The 23,832-nt window shown below is 46.2% G+C and overlaps 1 protein-coding gene across 5 annotated transcripts in view; it reads left to right on the forward strand.

Moving 5' to 3' along the window:
* Positions 1-2,420: 2,420 nt before the first annotated feature.
* The window catches only part of PKIG (cAMP-dependent protein kinase inhibitor gamma), a 32,908-nt gene continuing 11,496 nt past the window's right edge, over positions 2,421-23,832 (forward strand). Inside the window, exons 1-2 of one of the 5 annotated variants that reach the window (XM_084645806.1) lie at positions 2,421-2,555; positions 9,488-9,558. The gene's annotated coding sequence lies outside the window, so the exon portion shown is untranslated. Of the gene's footprint in view, positions 2,714-9,329; positions 9,349-9,487; positions 9,559-23,832 lie in introns of those variants that run through there. The other 4 variants (XM_084645805.1, XM_084645804.1, XM_084645807.1 and 1 more) reach the window with 4 other exon arrangements.

The following is a 23,832-nucleotide window of genomic DNA, read 5'->3' on the forward strand; positions in this document are numbered from 1 at the left end:
CATGGTTTTCAACCTGGGGTCTGTGGACCCGTGTCTAAGATTTCCAAAGGAGTCCGTGCCTCCATTTGAAATTGTTTAGGGGTCTGCAAATGAAAAAAGGTTGAAAACCACTGGAATAGAAAAAGGCAGTACAAGGGGAGATGGAGATGAGAACTATTAAGAAAATGGTGGGGGCAGGGGGGCGGGGGAAGTTTCCTTAGACATTTTTTTTACTTTCATCAAAATATCAAAAATTACCATTTTTTGGCCAAACCCCCAAAGTTTCCAGTTTTTGGCCTCAAAGATTTGGGTTTCCAGTTTTCGATGAAAAGTCACCATTTTGTTGAATTGAAAACCCATTGAAAAAGAGCTTTGGTGGAGAATTTTTGACCAGCCCTGGTGGAGGCAGCATCGGTGAAAAGATGGCCTAGGTGTCCTCAGGGAACACATGGGTTAGTGGGAGGAAAGGAAGAGGTTTAGGCACATGGGGTAGGGAGGGCTGTTCTAAACATTGGAGGCAGGGAGAAAGAAGAACCAAAGCAGAGAATGGGAGAAGGAGACAAAGGGAGCAGATAGGAGGCAGGATTGGAGATCCCGAAGGAGTCATTTTATTTAAAGAGCAAATGTAGTGTGCCCATGCTCCTGCATCTCTATCATGCTTTATTATTATTATTTAATATTGGCACTGTGATGGTAGCTCGTAGGGGTCCCAGACAAGGAACCTAAAAGCCAGTCTCTGCCCCAAAGGCCTTACAATCTAAGCATTTGTGTGAGGCCCCCTAGTTTTGTGGGTTTATTTAACATCCCAGTTGGAGCAAGTGCAGGAACTTCAGCCCTTGCTGGATCAGCAGAGCAATCTTTTGGTGCTGTTTCTGGATAATGTGTCTCTCAGCAGTCACGCTGCAGAGCCTCCCTCTGCCAATTATGTGTCTCTAATACAGGCATCGCTTTGTATTCAGTGGTGAATTCCTTTTAGTTATTTTCGGGTAAGTAATCGTGCGTGACTCAAAAGTACCATAAAGAGATTGGTTGATGTCAACTGATATGTCTTTGGAAATCAGACTCACTTCCTGAAGTTGGCCTCAGAACAGAAGAGAATTGAGTCAAGATGCTCAGGGATTCTAGGCTCTCCAGGTTGGTTTGGGCTCAGAGATCATAAAGAGAGAGGGAGCACCTGGCTTTGCTGACTGGCTTTTCTCCTTCTTCTATGACTTACTGGAATCACCAGAGCAATTCTTTTGCTGTCTACTTTTTCTTCTGGGTACTGTTCTCTCTTCCGTCATGTGTGGCAGGGGCTAATGAGGGTCTATATCAGATTGAATGGTTTGTTCTTTTCTAATGAACATAAAAAGAGAGTCTCCCTGGAAGAGACAGAGTAAGACAGATTCACAGCAGACCCAGCTAAGCTGCCTTTTTTTGGTATGAGGGGATTTTCCCAGCTGGTGTGCAGGCAGCTAGTGAGGTTGAGGCCAGATGACACCAATGTCCATCTGGTATCTTATGCAGGAAGCACAGGGTGGGAACATCTCCCAGCTACTAGTCTGATTTGGTTTCTATCATGTGTATCGCAAGATTGAAGCTGGAGAAACCAAGTTCACTCCTTTCTTGTTATTCTCGCCAAATTGCTCACCTTGGACCCAATCAAAATCTATTAAAGTCAGTGGGAAAGCTCTCATTGTCTCTAGTGGGAATTGATCAGATTCTGTGAGTATGTAGCATATTTTCCATTTATGCCACACCCACTGATTATATTTTATCTTAAACTAGGCTGTAAACTCTTTGGGGAGGGACTGTGGCTTCCTAATTTGTCTGTACAGAGCCTAGCACAATGGGGCCCTGATCCTGATTGCCCTAATGTAATACAAATAAATAATAGTATTTATCTATCTATCTATCATATCTGGATTTTCACGCTGCTTGTCACAATGCTGTCTCTGTGCCGTCTGTCCTTAACTGTTGTATAGTGCTGTTAATAGTTGCTGCTTTTCACCCCAGAGTTGATTACATTTCAGTGGTGGTTGAAGTAAAGTGTGCATGGACTGCGGATCATTTTTTAAAGTATTGTATACACTTTGGGATCTTTTGGAGCAAAAAGTGCTCTATAAAATGTACGGTTGTTACTCTATTGGGTTTTTCCTTTTGCTTTTACACCAGAACACTTAGGGAAAAGGAAAAACACCAAGGTGCAGCTGAGAAGTGAATCTGAACAATATACAAAGGGAACCTCGAACAGCTGTCCACACAAGGCACTAAACAGGTGGGATGTCTTTAGTGGTTGTTACAGTAGGTAGGAGACCTCTGTGACAAAGGCAACAGTGTTCAAAATTGAAGGAAGGATGTTAAGCCACACGCAGCTGCTGGGAGATGAGGTTTCAATGCAAATCTAAACAAAGGTTTTGCTAAAAGGAAATAGATCCTCCTGCGTGCAGGGAGGTTGAAACTGAGCAAGTAGCTGCTTGACATCATCAAGCTGAGCATTGGATTACAACAAACAAGGACTTGGAAAGAGAGGCAGGACACGCCCCCCAAACCCTTAAAGTGCAACTTCATTTAGCAGCTATTAGTACAAAGAAACTGTAAGTCTGAAACTGACTGTGATAAGCTGGCCAGCTTGGCTGCTTGCCATACCAGGCAGGTATGCTGTGCCGGGGGTGGGGGGGGGGAGTAATTGAGCCTGGATTTGTTCATTAACGGTTTGATTTCTTAACTTGGAGAGCAGCTGGACCTGTGTTCCGTAAGTACAGTTTTACATGCTGCTAAGAGTGAATGAGCTGCAGAGAATACAAATGTTAGCAATTTACGGTGCATCAGATATAGGAATCGTTATTTTTACACAGTGATATGTATGCGATTACAAGGACGTGCTGATCTGGTCCAAAGCTCTCAGCATTGTTGTGTGGGAGCCAGAACTGTGACTCTGATAGATTATTTGTCTAAAGATATATTAAGCTTTTGCCTAAACTACTGGGAATGGCAGAATCAAGCTGCCCACAAACCGCAGACTAGATGGAATCCCATTTTTCTACATAGTGTTTGTAGGTTGGTTGGTAGGGATGTGGCTACCATTCTACTTGAAAGGAATGCCATTCAGTGCTTGCTCCATAGGGCAAGTGGAGAGAGTGTATTCATTATTTAGCAATCAAAACGCAACGTGTCTCTGTGACACCAATGGGAACATCTAGCCTGATTTCTGTAGTCTGTCTGTTTATTTCCAGAAAGTGACCAGGCACTGGCACAGAATATCCTACAGCATTGCTTTAGCCTTTGGTTTACGAATGAAAAAATAATACAAATCCACAAGCTGTCCTGAGGGACTCTGTGTATGGAGCATATAATGTACCAGGCACGTTGTGCTGCGATCAGGGTGGTCATGTTATAACATGAAATATCATTAAGTACTGCGAGGAATGGCATGTGTACTAACGGTTCAGTCTGCACCATTGATGTGAATGGGAGTTTTGTCACTAGCTTCAATGGAAGCAGAATCAGAGATGCTGTAGGGTCCAGCCTTATAAGCAAATGCAAAAAACTCACTGTTTTAAAATGAAGAGCCTTAAATAAAGCCACAGTGGGGAGGGATCAGCAAAACACTTCAGAAACTGGATTGAAAAATCCTCCCGTGTGGATCAGGGCTTTGTCCCCCTGAGCAACTGATATGGCTTATGGGGGTGCAGATCATATGAACCTCACAACAGGTGAAATGGGATGGAGGAAGGGAAATGTTTCCATTTGCTCAGGAGGTGGTACTAGGTCCACAAAATGTGAACCAAATCCAGCTTGCCTTACTCACAGGAGCAGTCTCACTGGTGCCTAGATTCTCCTGGGATGGATGGATGGATAGTTGAGTCTATTAAAGAGTACATCAAATAAGAGGTAGACCTAGACAGTATGTTGCACCAATGAAATAGCACTAAGGTGAGTCCTTTAGAGAGGGGAAAACTCCAAGCTCAGCTTGCAAGCCAGATGCAGCCCATGGAGTTCTGCACTAAGAATTGCCAGAACCCTCCTGTTTAACAAGGAGATGCAGCATGTAATGCAGTAAGCAGTCCATTTCACGACTGCTAAATCCAGGCCAAGACAGACCCTGTGTGGTAACTGTGAAGCACAATCTGCATTTTCCAATCTGCAAGCTAGAGAGAGCTACAGAATTATGAGTAACCAGCATTCTGAAGACACTTCAAGCCTCTTCTCTCTAGTGAGGGACACTACGTTGGTGGCAAGGACATATGGATGGGTTGAGGCTCAACACCTGGTTTCATTACACCGCAAATGCAGTTTCACTGAAGGTCTCTAGAGACACCAGTCATCTATCTCAGTGATACCCAGCCATCTCAACCACAACAGGAAACGCCAAGTCTCCCAGGCAAAGCTACACCTAGTTCCTAATATTCATTGAGAAATCCCATTTCACATATGAAAGAGTAGAGTGAAAGCTCAAGTACCTTACAGAAATGGGTATCATGGGTAAGGTAGATGGACTCCAACCATGGATATCTCTGATAATGAAGGCACCAAAACCCAATAACCCAGATCAAATCAGAATATGCATGGATATGCATCTCCCCAAAACTGTGTTCTTCTGGGAGTGGCACGATTCACCCAACGTTGATGCCACCATTGGTGATTTTGAGGAAACCACAACTTTCTCCTCGTCATTGTCAGTGCTAGATGTCATCAGCTTGAATTTACACTGGAGTTGAGCTCTCTCATCATGGGAACTGCTTAGAGTCTTTCAGATTAAGTGAAATCTGGCTTTTTTTAAAAAAAGAAGACTTTTACACAAAGACTTTCTGGTTTTAATTTTTTATGGTTTTGGACATTTTTCAAAAAAAATTTCAACAGAAATTTTGAACAAAAACATTAAGCTTTTGTTTATTCTGAAAAAATTATTTCTTTTCTGTTTCCACATTGACATGTTCCATATTGAAAGTTTTTGATTGGTCATTTTAGTCACATGGCGAGTTGGAATGTTCCATTTTCAAAATGTGTGTATTTCAAATCAGAAAAATTTTGAGTATAATTCTGTAGAACATTAATACTGGACCATCGTAAAACATAAAATGAAAAATGCTTTCAAATTTGCTGAAATTCCTGTGTATCTACAGTATTCATATAGCCCTGGAACCAGTCTGAGCACCTAACTGTCTTTAATGTATTTATCCTCAAAACTCTCTTGTGAGTTAGGGAAGAGAGATCCCCATTTTGCAGGTGGGGAACTGAGGCACAGAGGGACTACGTGACTTGCCCAAGTCATGCAGGAAATCTGTGGAAGAAAGAGAAAATGGAGCCTGAATCCCAGACCTTTCCTAACCACTGGACCATCCTTCCAATTTCTGTGGAGCTGTGCCCCCCACCTTTTTCACCCAGATCTGATACAATCTCAGCACCTCTTAGTCTTCAGCGGTTCACAAGACTCAAACCCCCAATCCAGCAGTTTCTACAAGACTGCCTTAGGTCCAAAAAATTCAGCAATCAGATCTGATTCATGGGACTCATGGCAAATCAGTCAAAGCAGTCTGGGTATTTGAAAGACTCCAAGAGAGGAACCTCACTCTCCACTGGGCTAAGTGGGAATTCCACAAATCCCCAGGAGAATATTTTGTCTGTGTCATTTTCGTGACTGGACTAGTCCCAGGTCCTAACAAGGTAGCAGTTATCAGAAGCATGTTGGTTCCATAGCATGCCAGTGAGGTACACCACATCCTAGGAATGCTTAACAATTGTGTATACATCATTCCCAGCTACTCAGGATCATTTCTATACCTTGGTAGTAACATCATTCCAGAAATCAACCAGTCTAGGGCCAGTGATTTAAGTGTAGGGAAACTTTCCTCCACCGCCTTAAACTATTTATTCCTTGGCTGCAAACATTTCACTGTGTCTCACCCTGGGGGTGTGTATTTGTCCACTTCTCCCCCATACGGTTCACATGGCTTATGCTATGATTTGCTAAATTCTTTATATTGGAACCCAGCATTTACATTGGGATGAGGCTTTGAGACCTTTGTGTGGCTTCTCTGAGCCCACTCTCCACTAGAAAGGTTACAAATCACAAGTCACTGCATGGGGGCATTCCCATAAGAGCTCTGTAATACTTGGATTTGTTGGTGATGGCAGTGCAGGCACAACTTATCCCTGGTGTAACTCCATTGACTTTGGCAAAGTTGCTTTTTACACAGAGCATAACTAACCTGTGGAACTCATTGCCACAAGATATCACTGAGACTAAGAGTTTAGTAGATTTCAAAAATAGATCAGGCATATATATGGAGATGAATATTCACAGTTATAATGAATAGCATATACTTTTTGCTTCAGGACAACTACTAACTGAGGTGGGGGGGGGATATTCTACAACTGTCCATTGCAGGATTTCTTGCACTTTTATCTAAAGCAGCTGGTGCTGACTATTGTTGGAGGCAGGATATAGGACTATCTGGGTCACTGGTCTGAGCTGATAAGGCAATTACTATGTGCCTCAGGCTGAATTCAGTCCATTGTTTGCCCATGAATCAAGAAGTGTGAGGCTGACCTTTTCCAAGCTGCTGTCACCTGGACTTAACCAACAGGGATTTCCACTCTGGATCAGAAGTGATACCAAAGCATCTGTTGTGCAGAATAATGCTGAATTATGCCAGAATAGTTCCAGGACTTTTGGAACATCTGTTCATTTTGAAACTGTGCTGGGATCTCTGCATTAATTCCACGTGTTCAGCTACCACCCAGTAACGTCAGAGAATGGAGCACAAGAAAGATGTGTATTTGGCTGAAGGCAATGCTAGTGTGATTCATTCACAATCAGGTTCAGACAATCAGATACACTGGGGATGGTCCTTCAGGTGTGCTGAAATAGTTGCCCATTAAAGTCACTAGATAAAGGTACCGGATAAAAATCTGAAATGTCAGTATTCCTGGATCAGTTACTCCAGCGCCTCACGCAAAGCCCAGAATGAGACTCCTATGGTTACAAGGGAAACCTACTGTGTGAAAGTCATCCCTGCCTGGAAGGCCTTTGCATCACATTAATCATAGAACTGGAAGGGACCTCAAGAAGTCATCTAGTCCATTCCCTTGTACTCATGGCAGGACTAATTATCTAGACCATTCCTGCCAGATATTTGTCTAACTTGCTCTTTAAAATCTCCAATGATCGAGATTCCACAACCTCCTTAGGCAATTTATTCCAGTGCTTAACCACTCTGACCATTAGGAAGTTTTTAGTTTTTAGTTTCAACCTAAACCTCCCTTGCTGGAACTTTCACCCATTGCTTCTAGTACTGTCATCAGAGGGTAAGAAGAACAATTTTTCTCCCTCCTCCTTGTAACAACCTTTTATTTATTTGAAAACTGTTATCATGTTCCCTCTCAGTCTTCTCTTTTGCAGACTAAACAAACCCAATTTTTTCAATCTTCTCTCATAGGTCATGTTTTTTAGATCTTTAATAACTTTTGTCACTCTTTTCTTCTTCTAATCCAGCAATAGCCCTGGCTGGGAGGATGCATGAGCCGCACAATCCCAACAGGAGGCATCTGTACTCCCACATGGTCCAGAGGGGTCTACATGCCAGGTCTATATGGCTCAGTGAGCCCTTGGGGACTGGCCCTTGCCAAACCTCACGTATGCACCTCCAATGGCCCAGAATCCTCATGTAGGGGATTGGGGTGGGACAGTGCTCACTGTTCCAGTCCACAGGCTGGAATCAAGGCTGTGGATGACTGTGGGTTGGAAAGTAGAATTCCACCCTCCAGCCAACCAATGAGTTGCCCTCTCAAAGTTTCAGAGTAACAGCCGTGTTAGTCTGTATTCGCAAAAAGAAAAGGAGTACTTGTGGCACCTTAGAGACTTCTCTAAGGTGCCACAAGTACTCCTTTCCTCTCAAAGTTGATTACTTTGGGGGGCAAAGGCAAATTCCACCCCAGAAGAGCAGGCCTGCACAATCCTACCTCTTTGCTTGATAGTTCAGGTGAGCATGCCCTTATGGATCTTTTGTTTTAAGCTCCTCCTGGGGCAGAGCCACATCTGTATTTGCAGCAAATCTGAAGCACTGGGCTCTGGCTCTTTGGGTTGCACAGCCAGTGAGACACAGAAGAGCAGGAGGGCAAAGAAGCAAAATGGAAGAGCATGGACTTTCTAGGTGGGCGTCTTTCCTTCCTAGATTCATGTGCCCGGGTGGTACCCTACTGGGGGCAATGTATTTGCCAGACATGTGGGAATGCTGCTTCGTTTCCAGCCTGTCATGCCAGTGGAGCTCCTGATTGTCAAAGGAGGAAACAATGCAGTAAATGTGTGTGGTCAAATTTTCCCTTCTTTATCTGGGCTCTAATAATAATGCTTAGTATTTTGCATTTATATAGCCCCTGTCATCTGACCATCTCAAAGTGCTTCCCAAACATTAAATAAGCAAGTCTCCCAACTCCCTCTGTGAGAAAAGCAAGAATTAATAATAGTGCCATTCTACTGATGAGGAAACTGAGGTACAAAGAAGCAAAGCGATTTGCCCAAGGTCAGTGGCAGAGCCAGCGATGGACCTCATGAGTCTTGCCTCCTGCTCCAATCACTCAATAATTCAGTGGAAAACCAAAGAAAAAAAAGAAAGGGCCCAGATCTGCACGATGGTTGCAGCTGGGGAAGGATTATGCCTGTCATAGCAGTACATTGGGCTAATCAATTAAACCAGTTAAAGTTGCTGCACCAGCTAGTTCTTGCTTTCCATTCTGCTAATATTTGCCCCTGGGACAAAAGTTAAAAACAGTCCATGATGTTCCAGTTGGTCTGAAAGCTCAAACAGCTGCTAAAATAAATAAGTGCCTTGGCTGAATTTTGCAGGTCCAGCAGTTGTTAGGACTACAGAGGAAATTTATTTGACTGAGGTTCAGGGACATAGGGATAACATTCAGCTGCAGGCAATGGTGAGTAAACCTAAAGAAGATAAACTAAACAAATCATCTAAAAGCAGAGTACCAAATTTCCCCTCTGGTCTTAAAGCATCTAATAGGGAAGTTTCACTGATTTAAACTCAAATTTGGCTGGAAACTGAAATGTATTTACATTCTTGAGAGAGCCCGTGAATCCTCTGACCCTGCTGGGTTCAAGCTGTCAGAAGTGGGGTTGTTGCACTTCTCCACAGCATATGCAAATCAGTTTAAAAAAAAGAGAGAGAGAGAGAGAGAGAAACCACTTTTGGAAGCAGGGCCTCTTCCTAGGGTTTATCTGCATTGGGGCTATAGCCAATGGGGTTGCTGCACTGGTGCAAACCCCTGATGTAGACATCATGGTTCACACGAGCGGTTAAATCCCAGTGTAGATGAGTTCCCTGCCTTCGTGTCCATCAAGCCAGGCCCTGGAAAGCCAGGTCCCCAGTCTGCCGGGTAAGGCCCTTTCAGCACGTGCATTTCCTTGGCAGCTGTGGTCACAGGTAGATTTAAAGAGTGGTTCGCACAGTGAAGTTACTAATTAAAGCATAGCCAATTTTCATGATAGTTATTTTTCCTTTCTCCTGTTCCTCAGAAACATTTGTCCTGATGTGTACGCAGCTGAACATCTGAAGATATGGATAATAGGAAGGTCAATTAAATAAGGTAAGATTTTACATTCTAATTGGTTATCTGGAAAGGCAGCTGAGGTGACTTGATTTTTTCATTTAGAGGGTGACTTAAATTCACACAAACTGGAAGGATTTTTCCCCCCTCCATTTTGTAAAAAGATACATGACTGCTTGCTACGTTGAGAATAACTGCTAGAAGGTAGCTGAATGAAAGCTAAAAAGAAGCTTTAGGACACACCCATACATCCTACTGACTGGACTGTGTTGGCATCTGACATAGGTCTCCTCTAACTTCTATAAAGGGTTAATTAGATAGTGAGACTCAAGCAATGGGTTGAAGGTACAGCAGTCTGGGAGCTGACCAGTGAAAGGAGATAACATATAAGCCTTAGGAACTCATTCTGAATAATATGCAGAAAACCTTTGTGGAGTGGCATAGCTGGGCCATGGAATTAAGGGGAATTGTTGCAAATTCCCCATTTGTTTGTATGTGATCGTGGTGTCTGTACACAACCCCAACTCATGTGTTATTAGCAAGGGTTTTGCCCCTGAAAGTCTGAACCTTAAAGTTTGTGTGATCCCTCCTAGACTCCAGACAGGACTCATTGCTGGATGTGTAGATATTGCACCCACCTTTATGGTTAACATCTACTGTACCGTTGTACATGACTTTCTTACAGTAGGCCTATACTTACAACATATGCCATGGTATGGTACTTTACCAAACCATGGTGAAATGCTGGCTGCCAGGGCACATGCTAATGCAAACCAAGGTCTGCTGTCTCTCAGTTTGCATGGCATGGGTCACTTGCTGGAGAATTCTCTGCACCTTGAAGTCTTTAAACCACGAGTTGAGGACTTCAATAGCTCAGACATAGGTCAGGGGTTTGTTACAAGAGTGGGTGGGTGAGATTTTGTGGCCTACGTTGCGCAGGAGGTCAGACTAGATTATCATAATGGTCCCTTCTGACCTTAAAGTCTATGAGTCGTTGATGTATTTTGTGCAGCATTTGGGGTATATTTTGAAAACACTGAGATACACACACCCTGCCCTTTGTTACACGTTGCACTTACACATTCATTAAACATTTCTTGCCTATACAAATGCATGTCAGAGACCCTAACTCTGCGTTTAGATTATATCTAAAAATCCCTGGTGAGCCCCAAATCCTCACCCTTTTGCAAAGCCTGAATAATGCACACAGGGGTTAAGAGATCCAGTGGACAGAGTCCTGGCTCTGTAGTCACTGCTTCCCCATTGTGGAGGATAGGTGTTAACGGATAAATCCATGCAATCAGAGTTCCACTGGCTATGCCCTCTAGGCTACCCAGATTCAATCCCCCGCTCTATGGGCAAGCCATGTAGGCATCAGCTATGCTGGGTTTTGGTACTATTGGCTGGTAATGTGGACTTCTCTGCCATCACAGTTGCACTGTTTGTAGCTTTGGTGATAAAGGACCATAATCCAAAAGGATTCTCTGGTGCATCCAGCCTCATTTTTCCTGCAAATCCTCTCAATGGTTTGCCATGCACCTGCTGTGCACAGCACTCTGCCCCTCAGGTGTTTGAGACAGTGTATGTACAGCCATTCCAGCATAGTGGGAGATCGGGGGCGGAGGTGGAATCCCAGTGGAGGCATAAAATATGACTCTTCTACGTGCTTGGGCGCTTTCTCTGTTTTGCTGATTAAATTAGTCAAGTCCACGTGGGGGAAGACTGCTGCCCCGACTCTGTAGTATCTGCATGTGTATCTGGCTCTAGTTCTGCAACTTACACAGAGCAGGATTTAACCAGTCTGTAGAGAGAAGCTGCTGTTGCTTAATGCATGTCTGCGAAGGAATTCTCCATCTTTCTTTTCCAAAGCACACAGAGGAAGAGTTGTTTCAGCCCAGCCTGGCCATCTCACTTTGGGTGGGAAGTTTTAAGGAGTTTCAGTGAGTCAGCATAGCAGGTGAAGATGACAATTCTAGGCAGATAACAAAAGCATTTGGACTGGGCTTGTGAGTCCCCTTGCTCCACAGCAGGACTGATTCTATTATGCCTAAATTGTCTCTAATACATGCATGTCTAGTCTAGTCTTGCCTGAAAACCACTGATGACAACTTTGCAACTGCCCCTGGGAGACTAATTCCACAGTCTCAGTTTTTTCTTATAACCCCAAAGGTAGGGATTTTCCATCATCATTCAAGGCAAACATTACAACTGCCCTATTATGGATCATATAAGATGTTTTCTTTTAATGGGAGGGAAGAATATATAAGATGCTACTTTGGGAGCAGACTGGAGCCAGTGTTGCTAATCAGACAGGCTTTTTCCTTAGTAACATTCTCTAGCGTTATCTGCTTTATTTTTGTGCTGTTACCGAGAGCTGCTGGGGACGTGACCCATGAGTCAGCTTGCTGCCTACTCCCCAGGGCCAGAACCTTCAGATCATTCCTATTCAAAAAGAAATATTTCTTTGGAAAGCTGAATGTGACTCTCCTAGGCTAGTGGAGGTTTGAATACGAGGAGAATGATAGAGGTGCCCTGGGTTCTGTGCATGTTGTGCTACCTGAACTCTTTTAGGCTGAGAATTGTATACCCTAGCCTGCAAGACAGGTGTCTGGGCTCTCCCTTCTTCGTGAGAAAACCAGCATTCTCACAAAACAAGACAACTCTAGTTTCTCCCCTTCTCAGGATATAAACAGAGGTCACATCAAATTCATTTCCTTTCCTCTCCGGGCACAAAGCACTTCCCCAAACAGCAGGGCCCTCAGTCTTCCTGAATTACTGCTTACTTCCCACTCCCATTACCCACGCCTTGTGTCTTCCTGCTTCCTTTTATACATGGCAACAGCCACTGGCCCTTGTTGAAAATGAGCCCCAGCTGTATCTGCTCCCCAGCCATTTAACCCTTCCATGCCTGGTTCCACACCCCTACAGCCCTGCCAGGGGACATGGAAGCACAGCCTTGAATGGAATGCCCTAAACCAGTGGGATTAGAAGAAGGGAACTGAGGCAGTCCGTATCCTGACAGGTCACTCGGAATTCAGCAGCCTGGGGAGAATCTCATTGTCCTAATGCGCTGTGGGAGTATGGGGTAGTTTTCACCCTTTGAGTGGACATACACCAGTGATCAGAGTCTGTTTTCTGTAGCCCCTCCTTTCAGTCTTTTCCATGCTCATTGTTTTATTAATATCTTCCATACAAACAACTAAAAAAACCCAGGGAAAAATAAAAATAAAAAATATGCCACCATAATATTCCCTGCTGCTCAGTGATATTCCCCCCTTCCAGCACTCTATGAAGGGCACACAGACATAGGTTAGAATCAGCAAGTAGGGGCTAACCGCCATGGAACAGCTCACCCCAGAAATACAAGGCTCCATGTGTTACATCTGTTTGGTGGGTAGCAAGTATAGTGCCCTGGATACTTCTCTGCCCTGGTACAAAACCTGTCGCAGGATGGAGAGCAGAGGCAATGTGCCTGCCCTAGTCTGAGGCTCTTGGAAGTCGGCTAGGTCCAAGGTGCAGGGCAGATCAGGCCTGAAGGCTGCTTTACATTGCGACTGCTACAATAGCCTTCCAGGGCCATTGCAGCTCTACAGAATAGCTAGGGGATAGGCATGTTCTGACCCTACCCTGTAAATCCCTGACACCTCCCTGATATGTTACCTGTGTCCATACCTGGCAGAAAGGTGCCCTACCACTCCCCCATAGGGCCTTGTGGCTTCCCTCCAGCAGAAGTATTTTTATCTTTATCACTAATGTACTCATGTGGGTGCTGGATCATCCCAGTTCTGTGGGTTCAGCTCTTGTTCTTTTTAAGCTAGATAGTTAACTTTAACGTGCCAGATCTTCCCTTTCCTAGAGAGGGCTCATATGTAGAGACTGGTACCCTGCAGTACTGTGTCTGCACTGACCCCTGCTTTGCAAGTGGAGCCCAGCTCTTCAGTAATGTGCTCCTTCCCTAGAGGATGTAGAAAGAAAGACCCCTGATTTATTAGCACTTAGAAACTATGGGATGCGTAAAACAAATGCAACATGGGAACAAAGCAAAAATACAAACACTGTCATGGCAACTGGCTTATGGCTGAGTGAAGGAACCAATTATTTCCATTAATCAACATGCTGAGAAGGTTTAAAATGCAACTTTGAAAAATCAGGCTAGATCTCAGAAAAAACTTTATAAAAGCTCTGTTGCCAAGGGAGACTGTGAATCACTGTCACGGGGGATTTTTAGGACAGACACTAGACCTGTGTTCCTAAGGCAGAATGAAATTAACCCTGCCCTCATGCAGGTAGACAGACTGGTATCGTGTCTCTTCCATCCCCAAGCAAGAGCCAAATCCTCAGCGGGTGTCAGTTGGCTTAACTCCATTGGACAGAGCTGCAGTGACTCACACCAACTGAGGAGCTGGCCTCCCAGCTGAAAGGGAAGCTTAGCTTGGTCTGAAACTGACCTTCAGAGAAGTATTCATACCACAGTGAGGATAGGCAGAATAAATGCTTATCCAGACAGACAGGTGATATTGAGGACAGAGAGAAAATGAGGAGAGAAGAGGACTGTTATGTTCAGTTGGCCTTTTTCTTCCCTCTCCCTCAATCTCCATTAGTTCAGACAGGAACCATGACAGTAACTTGGAGGGGCAGTTCTGTTCAGAATGGGATAACTGTGTACAAATGTCACCATGGCCTCTATGTTAATTATGTCTCTGACTCAGGTCCAAAATGCTCCCTTTTCAAGCCAAGAGAGCTTTTCCCCCTAGCTGCCCATGTCCCAAACTCAGCCTGGGTCTTGAAAGTCAAGCTGGGTTCGTTCTGGGTCAGGCATCCTCATCACCAGTAATAAAGATTCACTGTCTTCCGAGGTGTTGCACAGGGCGGAATATGGAACTGAGTAACAAAGGTTGTTGGTGTTTTGAGTCAGAATAGACTCCAGCTCACAGCTCCCCCTACCATAGCTTGGTTTCAATCCCTTGAGTCAGCAGCTCTGACTCTGGTTACTCAGAGGGAACAGTTTAGTGGAATAAGGTGTCACATTACCTGTATTGCCAATCCCAAACAGTCAAACTAATGATCCAGGCCCCCAAGACTCATGAGATTTTTACAAATAAATAAATCTGGAGTTATTTTCTTTGCCTTCTGGTTTCTGAGCCTTTAGGGGGCACTTGGGTCAGGTTTTCAGACTTTTCCCTGCTCACACAGGGGCAATGAAAGCTGCGATTCTCACTTAATCCCTGACCCTAGAGTTGGGGCTGTAAGAAAAACACCCAGTATTGCGAGCAGTGTCCCATATCACACTGGGGAGCAGAAGCACACTGTCTGGCTTAAAGCTAGCTCAGGTATGTCTACACATGTTACAATCACATCTCCCATTGCTGTGTAGACACACCCACTGTCTCATAGTCCAGTCTCCCTTCACAGGCTGTGTGATGCTGGTTTGTGCCCCTTGAGGCTGCAGACAAGGGAGAACAGTAAGTAACTTATGCTAGCTCCTTTTCATCACTCGATTACTCAGACATGCTTTTTGCTGCATGCTACTATTTATTGCCATTACATGGGATTAGATGTAGCCTTTTATCACCACCATAAAGTGACACTCTGGTGCTGCCAGTAACAGGTGGCGCAGGATCAGAGCTGCTACTGGGGCGGAGAGGTTAAGGCTGGCTAATGCAAATGCTATTAATGCTGTTACCACTGACAAAAGCAGAACAATACACTCCTGAAAGCCTCGCCACAATTCCCTCTTTCAAAGGCAATGAGGAGGCACAGCCACAAACGCAGTTGTTCTATTCAACTGTCTGGGGCCTTGTTCGTTACTTTGCCATCTTCCCTGAATAAGTTATGTCTGTTGGGATCTCTGCCGGTACAATACCAGAGGAACGTATAGTGTCTTGAGTAGCTGGAGTGGCAGGAGATGCGGTGGCTCAGGAATGAGGTCTGTTGGCAGACGTGTGAGGAGCTTGGGGGACTGGACAGTTGAAGGTGCTGCAGGCCAGAACTGAGATGCACTGACAGAGTTTCTGAGGCGCATAGAGCTGGAGCAGAAGGGAATGCTGCATGCTAGGCTTGAGGTGCATTGGGAAAGCTGTATGGGTGCCCCAGAACGGGGATAACAGGAGATGCAACAGCTCAAGTCAGGATTGAAATACATGGGCAGAGCAATGTAGGAGGAACCCATGAGTGGAGCAGTGAGGGATACTACCCAGGTCAGTGCGGAGGTACACTGGCAAAGCTACGTGGAGTCCTCAGAACTGGAGCAGCAGGACATGCACGAGGGCAGCAGGTGGGCTGAGGTGCATTGGCAGAGCAGTGTGCAGGTCCCAAGCTTGAAAGAGCAGGGAGTGCAAGAGAGCAGGTGAGGACTGAGATGTTTTGATGCTATGCAGGGGAAGTTCACCAGGCCCCTATGCATAGTCGGGTTAGCTCAGGCCACTTCAGATAGTTCTTTAATTCCATGAGCACGAAATGCATTTATATTTTAAAACAAATAAAATATAAAAGCATTAATCTGTTGATGAACACAGAGGGTTAGACTCTTAGATCTCCTTCATATGTTATTCCTTTATGCCCTGTCTTTTTGGCAAATCTTAAAGAACGCTTAAATCTCTCCTCCTCTTGCAATAACCAGGAAGCTGAAGGAGGTGGCCATGTTTAACTTGGGGTGGCTGAGCTTACTGAACTTATCATGAGAGCCAGAGGGTGCAGTGTTATTTACAGTGACTTCCTTCCCAGAACAGCAGTAAGCTATATACCACAGTCCAGCCTGACATCTCATTTGTCTGGGCTGCTGCTGGGAGATCCCGGAAAAGCTAGTGGAGGTTCCTGGCAAGTCTTTCCCATTAGGTTCTAGTTAATAGGAGTTACGAGCATGGACGGATCCAAGACTAGAGACCCTCCCTCTGATTACTTTTTTCCTTTGCCAGCCAAGGAACGTGGAGTGATTACTTTTTTCCTTTGCCAGCCAAGGAACGTGGAGCCTTTAAGATGCTGTGCTCCCTGCCTCCCACAACATAATGGGGGGAGGGATAGCTCAGTGGTTTGCTAAACTCAGGGTTGTGAGTTCAATCCTTGAGGGGGCCATTTAGGGATCTAGGGGAAAACTGGGGATTAGTCCTGCTTTGAGCAGGGGGTTGGACTAGATGGCCTCCTGAGTCCCTTCCAACCCTGATATTCTATGATTTTAAGTGTTAATAAGAGCTGGGAACACTCAGCACTTTGCAGGAGCCAAGTGTACCAGCAAAGCACATTAAGACTGTGAGCTTTTTGGGACTGTCAGGGACTGTCTTTGCTCTGTGTTTGTCCAGTGCCATGGAGTGCCATGACGGGGGCTCCTACATGTTACGGCAATACAAATAATAAGCAAGAAGAATGACAAGTTTGAGAGAGTTATATTAGGGGTGAGGAGGCAGTTTCTTGCTCCAACCTTGTTTTCAGGGGCTTATACCCCACTCAAAACCCCCTCGCTCTTTGGGTTGAAATTCCTTCTGCTCGTTCACAGGCACAATGTCATTGGAACGGCTGCTAAAATTCCAGCTGGCTGTTGCCAGAGTCCTGGTGAAAACCCCTTGACCCTTCGTGCTGGTTCATCCTTGTGGGCAAAGACTTGTTCCCCCTCTGGCTGAGGCTGTGCCGCAAGAGTTTTCCCTGCAGACCTGAAGGAAGCACAGAAATCCTGTCTCTCCCTTTTCTGTGCTCTAGCAAGCCCCTCAGAAAGAAAGCACCTCACCCTATAAATATTTTAAGAGCTCAGCGGGGCTGGTGTGTGTGCTTTGCTGTTGTTATGGATCTTGCCCCAAGAGGGGAGTTCTAATAATAGATCCTGTACTGTGGAATGAGAGGGCAAGGGGCTGATTCTTAGAAGAAAGCTGTTTGTCTATACAAGAGATTATACAAATTCACTCATGTTCCCGCAGGGTATTAAAGGGGAAATGAAGCAGGATGTAATGCCTGCTGACAGCAGCTGATCACAGGCCCCTTTTCCCCTACAAACCCACAGTGCTGTGCTTTTAAGAAAAATGCACCTTTTATTCAGACAGATCGGCATCACCGGTTCCTTCGGATTCAAAGCTTCAAGACTTCGTAGAATTTCAGGCCAGAGGGGACCATTAGATTATCTTATCTCCCATGTAACACAGGCCATAGAATCTCAGCCAATTATTGAGCTCAATAATGAGGATGCACCTATCCCTTCTGCCTTGCTGTCCATGCGTCCTTCGTCCTGATCACACTTGGCCTGATGAAAAGTTGGCCAGACACAGCCTTCTGGGTTGCATTTTCCTATCTGCCCAGCCTGGAAACCCCACGTTTCCTCATGGAGCTCTGACTTCTTCTCTCCTCCTTTCTGACAGGAGTAGGCAGCCATCATGGTCAACATCCCATCCCCGTTGCAAAAAGGGTAACTGGGGCTGGGGACAACTTTGGTGGAACTCGTCCCCACTCCCATCCCCCAAGACAGCTAAAGTTGTAGTGCAGATGGACTCTTCATTAACTGGATTGTGCAGCAATGCTCTGGGCGCCCTGGGTGAAAGGTGCTAGAGAGACACAACATAGAGTTATTACCCGAGTGATGCATGGCTTCTCAAGGAGGTGGAGGCAGGGGACAAAGCACTATTAAGCCTGGTGGGCTGGAGGAAGTTCACCTGCAGTGACGCTGAGGCCTCGTGTCTGCACGTGCAGATTGAGGCTCCGATTCAACAAAGCCCTTTTGCACGTGCATAAGTGCTTTGCTGAAATCAGGGCCTAAAGAGCGCAAAACTCATCCATGGGGACAGTACAGATCAAAGCCTCCCATTCAGCTGATGCACCGTCAGTCACTGGGTACTGTGCTCCTGAGCACAAGGAAGGCAGCCAAGCATCAAAGGGGGGGACCAAGGAGGAGCTGCCACAAGGCACTGAGCTTCCAATTCCCAAGCCACAAAGTGATCCCCTTTTAAAACCCCTCTGCCACCCATACAGCGTATCGCCACCCCAGAGCTTGCCAGTTCTTTCCCCAGAGCGCCTAGCATCACTGCCCCAGGCAACAGCAGCATGCATGGGGACTCAGAATGGCCTTTCATCTTGGCTATTCTAGCTGTCCCAAGGACACTGAACTCAAACCACAGATACTGGGCAAAAGCATGTAAGGGGAGGCGATAGGATTTTCCCATCTTGAGAGAAGTCAGATAACTCATATCCAGCATGGTCTCCATTGGCCAGTGCAACTGGTTGGGCTGTGCCATCCACCCCAGCAGGCAGGTGAGAGTTCCAGTGAGAACTTTCAGAGCTGGCAGCAGTTCAGGGGTGAGACAGGCCTGGTTGGGGAGTTAACTCCCAACTGCCAGGTATTTTAAAGGGGGTGAGGGGGTAGCTGTAGCTCCCCAAAATGTTTCCCCAGGTGAAAGGAGATGGCTGTGTTTGCTTCAGCTCCCATTCCCGACCTAGCCCCTGTAGCTTCATTGTAGTGCCAAAGGGCCCAGTTCTCAGTGGCACACAACTCTGCCAATGGAGAGGAGCCTAAATATAGGTGGGAATGCTCCCTTCCTCCCCCAGGAACACCTTTTTGCAGAGGGCCTCCCTTCCTGCTGCAGAGCTGACATGAGCCTTGCTTTCAGCCTCTTGCATACTGAGTGTGTGCGTCAAGGGTGTGCACTGCCCTGTGGCTATTCTCTGGTTCCCAGGGCCCATGGGAAGCAGAGTATAAACTATAGCAGTCCAGAGGCTGCTCTAACTTACGCCCAGGGCCAGGCAGGCTCCTACATAGCCCCAGAATACAGGAAGCACAAAGGTGGTTTAATGCCACCTTCCCCCATCATCCACCCTCCATCCCTGCCCCAAGCACAAGAACAGAGCAGCCAGGTTCAAAGTATCTCCCTTTGTAAAGGAAGGTGGGGTTTTTCTGCCTACCTCTGTGGAGAAATCTAGCATTGTGTTTAACTTTTGAACTTCCCTCCTTCCAGTCAGCCGAGGAGTGGCCACTTGATCTGGGTGGAATGTCTAAGCCTGAGGATAGAAAAGGGAACCCTCTCAAAAAATGCCTGAAGTGCCAGGTAGAGCTGGGCAGAGCCTCCTTCAGTATGCAGGGCCTATGTCCTCGCTGCAATGCCAAGGCAGGAGAGGACCAAAAGAATCAGAAAGGCAAGAGGTAAGGAAGCAAGCTTAACAAGGGGGAAGAACGCTTGAGTGCAGTGTAGCCATTTCATCCACTGCCATCTGGCAGTGGCACCTAGGGCTGTGTTTGTATCAGTAACATTGATGTAGCCTAAACATGTACGTGGCTGTTCCCTGCCCCAAAGAGCTTCCAGTCCAACTCCTGCAAAAACAGTATCCCCAGCCATAGGCCAGGGACAGAGGCAATGGCCAAAAGATTTGGAACACAGAGGCTTTGTGAAAGCAGGGAGATTTGAAGAGGGAGGTGAAGGCTGGCTCATGGAAATGGGAGTGTGTTTAGCTACTGGCGGGCAGCCTGGAGGCAAGGGCAAAGCAGAAAGAGGGATTTGGCAAAGGGAGCAGCTGGCTGAGGGAGGACTGCAGAGGTGCGAGATGGGGTGAAGGATGAAATAATAATGTAGATTGTCAGAGCACTGGATCAACATGAACTAATTTATCCTCCCACGCCCCTGCTACGCAATGTCCCCATTTACAGAGGGGGAAGCTCAGGCACAAGGGAAGTGACTTGCCTGAGGTCACACAGCAAACCACATCCATACTGGGAGTTCCTGTCTCCTAGGGCTGTGCTTAATCCACTAGACCACTCTGCTTCGGCAAATGAAAGCAGGGAGGCAGTCAGGGCTGGAGTTGTGAAGAGCCTTGAGGGGGATGTGTGTCCAAATCCAAAGGTGGAGTCTTGCTTCTGACCAGACTGAAGGAGATGAAACGCAGTCTACTTGGATGTGGGGAAGGGCTTGCTGAGAGTGGACACCTCTGTTTTACTTTAAAGGTGTATATTGGTACAAACCAGATTTTGCTGGAGGAATCTGTACATTACTCTGTGCTGTCATCTCTTTTGGCCTGAGCGGTTAGACAGCATTCAGGCTCTTGCAGGTTGTCTCCGTTAGGAGAAGAAATCAGGGACAGTCAGGTATTTCTTTATATACGCTCTTTGTAAATAAACTGGATTAAATTGCAGCAAGGGAGGCTTAGGTTGAACATTAGGAAAAACTTCCTTTCAGGGTGGTTAAGCACTGGAATAAATTGCCTACAGAGGTTGTGGAATCTCTATCATTGGAGATTTTTAAGAGCAGGTTAGACAAACACCTGTCAGGAATGGTCTAGATAATATTTAGTCTTGCCATGAGTGCAGGGGATTGGACTAGATGACCTCTCGAGGTCCCTTCCAGTCCTATGATTCTATGATTCCCTCAGGGTCCTATTTCCCTGAACACAGCAGGAATCAGACAGGAGGTTCACAGTTCTAAGTCTCTTTCCAGCTAGCACTCTACCCAAAAAGCTGTCCCTCTTGGCTTTTTCTCAGGGCCATAATACCACTGCTTCTCTTCCTGTCTGCTTGACTTTCCTGCTGCCTTCTCTGTCTGCTTCTGCTCAGAGACACATCTACCTCCATCAAATAATACACAGGGAAACCTCTCTGCCCACAGAGCTCGGTTTCTGCCTAGCTTTGCGTATGATCTGCGTTTTTGTTGGCGACCCCTATGGTTTCAGCTGCCTTACTTGAAAAAGGAGCTTAGCTGCTTCTTAGTTTATCCTGATTGAAGGGCAGCCGTTAAGTCCACCAGCTTCAGTGAGGTTTCACCCAATTTCCAAGACTCTGTCCAACCTGCAGAACTACCAGCTGGATTCCTCTCCTAGCCAAGCATCCTGTCACGGGTGAAGGCTAAGTGCTGCAGGGTTGTTTGAATGGTAATTGCTATGTAAAAGTTCCTGCTTAGCCAGTTCTCCTCAGGATCCAGGGGAGGGTAGTGCAAACCCAGCAATTAAAAGGCAGCTTGTCCAGTCTCATGGGGAGGGAGCTCATCCTGGAAGGGTTAGCCCACATCATTGGCGGATTTCCTGAACAGCTCATCCTGGTGCCTGCCAGGAGCAGATGAGTTATTCTCCAAGGTCTGCTCTACACTTCCCAAGGGTGAAATTTGCTCTTTGCAAAGAGCCAGCACCAGTCCTAGACATCCAGTTGCACTTTGGCCCTCTGTACAAGGGTGAATAGCACACAGAAAGCACTTCCACCAGTGCTAGCATCAGTGAGGCTGCAACAGTGCTGGACCACTATGGGGAGAATGTCTGAAAGCCCTCAATGAGGACTGATATGTAGCCCTAGGTAGCACCCATCCACGGATGTTAGCTGCTCTTGTCTTGGGCTGAAAGTGGCTCCAGGCTAGGGCAGATAAGATCTGCTGCCTGATAGGACCAGGTCCATCGCTGAGCATAGCTCTATCGCTTGGATCAGGAAGGCGAGTTAGACCCGGTGTCCCCGTTCAGGTCCATCTCTGAGTGTTAGCTGGTTTTACATTTACTGTGCGGACTCCCAGACTTTATGCTGAGTTTAGCCATCTCCCACACGTTCTGTTACATCTTAATAAAATTCACTGTTTGTTCTATTACTCTCCCCCGCTTAGTCCCCCTGTTCTCCATGGGATTGTCATCCATCCGCAACCCCGGACAAAGGTAAGGGGGAAAAGGGAATTAACTGCTGAGTTGCTACTCTGACTCAGAGAAGGAGAGAGGGTCAGGGTGGATCTACCTAGCAGAAATTGCCCCATTTCAGCCAGAGAAGTGGGATGCCCAAAAGAACAGGTGAGTTTGGGGTAAGGGACTGCAGCTTCTTAGGCTGCTGTTGAATTTAGGAGTGACACTGACTGAGGCAGAGCAATGAAACTGCTCAAAATGCAGAGGCCAAGTCAGTAAAGACAGGGAATTAATTATTACTCCAGCTCTGTTGTTTCATGAGCAAGGAATAATAAGCGCATGCCAGAGAGTGTGTTTGTAAAATCAAGATGATCTCCACAGAGCAGGTATGTGGAAAAGGTGGAGGTCTTCCCCTCAACCCTCTGCCATTGCAAAGCTTCTGCTGTCAGCAATGAAGCCAGATTCACAGGGCAGGAAATGATGTCTCAGCTCTTCAGGCAAGGGACTCACTCACTGGTGCCCATGTCCCCTGCTGGATAACATCATCATCCCCCCAGGGCTGAACTAAAGGACTCCTCTGTTCTGGGAAGGTAGAGAGGTTTGTGAGAGGTGTTGAATGCTTAGTCTGAGAATCATCCAGACCACTTTGAGCAGGGCCTCTGGTCTTAAATTACCCCAAAGCTCCGTTCCCACTGGAAAGTCTTCTGCACACACTTCCCTGTAACATACTGGTGCAGCAGCTGTTTATATGTTACTGCAAATGGCAAATGGGAAAAGAGATGCAGGCAGTGACCCTCCTGGGGCAGTCAGAGACATCTCTCTCTCTCTCAAAAGCCCAGGGATTTCTGTGCACTGATGTGGATTAATAAACTGCTACACTGCATGCACACTTCCTCCTGGAGTTCTTGGCAAGAGACTGCCTCGTTTACAAATTCCCTCCTCCCCCTCGACCTGAAATGAATATTAAAAACAGACAGTAAAAGGTCAGGTTATGATATGAGACTAGATCCCAGTGTCCTCTAGATATCTCTAGCGTGTTGTTGTTTTCCACGGTGGTGTTGTTTCCAATCTCTGCTAGGCAGGGCAGGGAAGACCGTTCCTTCTTGCGACCGACAGACGTTAAGAGACATTTTCAGTGACTGAAATTTACCAATACACTAAGTTAGAGACTCATCTGCACCAGCCCGGAGATACAACATGCACAGTTACTATGCTGCCTTTTGAAAATCAGCCCCTAAGAACAAAATTAGGGTGATGTCTCATGGCTCCCCCTGGTTCTCTGTACAGAAACAGCTTCCCAATGAGAAGAGGGGCTCAGCCTGAGGCTTTTAAAGGGCTAGAAACCATGAAAAGTTTCCAGAGGAATCGCACAGCCTTATCAGATCTGCTGGAAGCTTTCCCTAATAGTCCATTCCCAGTCGGATCCCAAGAAGCAAGCCCTGCCATGCAATAGAAAATGAGCCAAGTGAGCCACCTGCTGGTCAAGACGGGGCATGGCCAAGGATTCTAGTTCAGGAGACAGGTTTCAGAGTAGCAGCTGTGTTAGTCTGTATCCGTAAAAAGAAAAGGAGGATTTGTGGCACCTTAGAGACTAACAAATTTTCCATCCGATGAAGTGAGCTGTAGCTCACAAAAGCTTTATGCTCTAGTAAATTTGTTAGTCTCTAAGGTGCCACAAGTACTCCTTTTCTTAGTTCAGGAGAGCCTCATCAACCCAAGCCGATGCTGCCCATGATTTGCACAGTGTCTTCCCCTTTTCCAGAA

Source organism: Lepidochelys olivacea (genome assembly GCF_965140295.1).
Source record: "Lepidochelys olivacea isolate rLepOli2 genome assembly, chromosome: 13".
NCBI lineage: Eukaryota > Metazoa > Chordata > Testudines > Cheloniidae > Lepidochelys > Lepidochelys olivacea.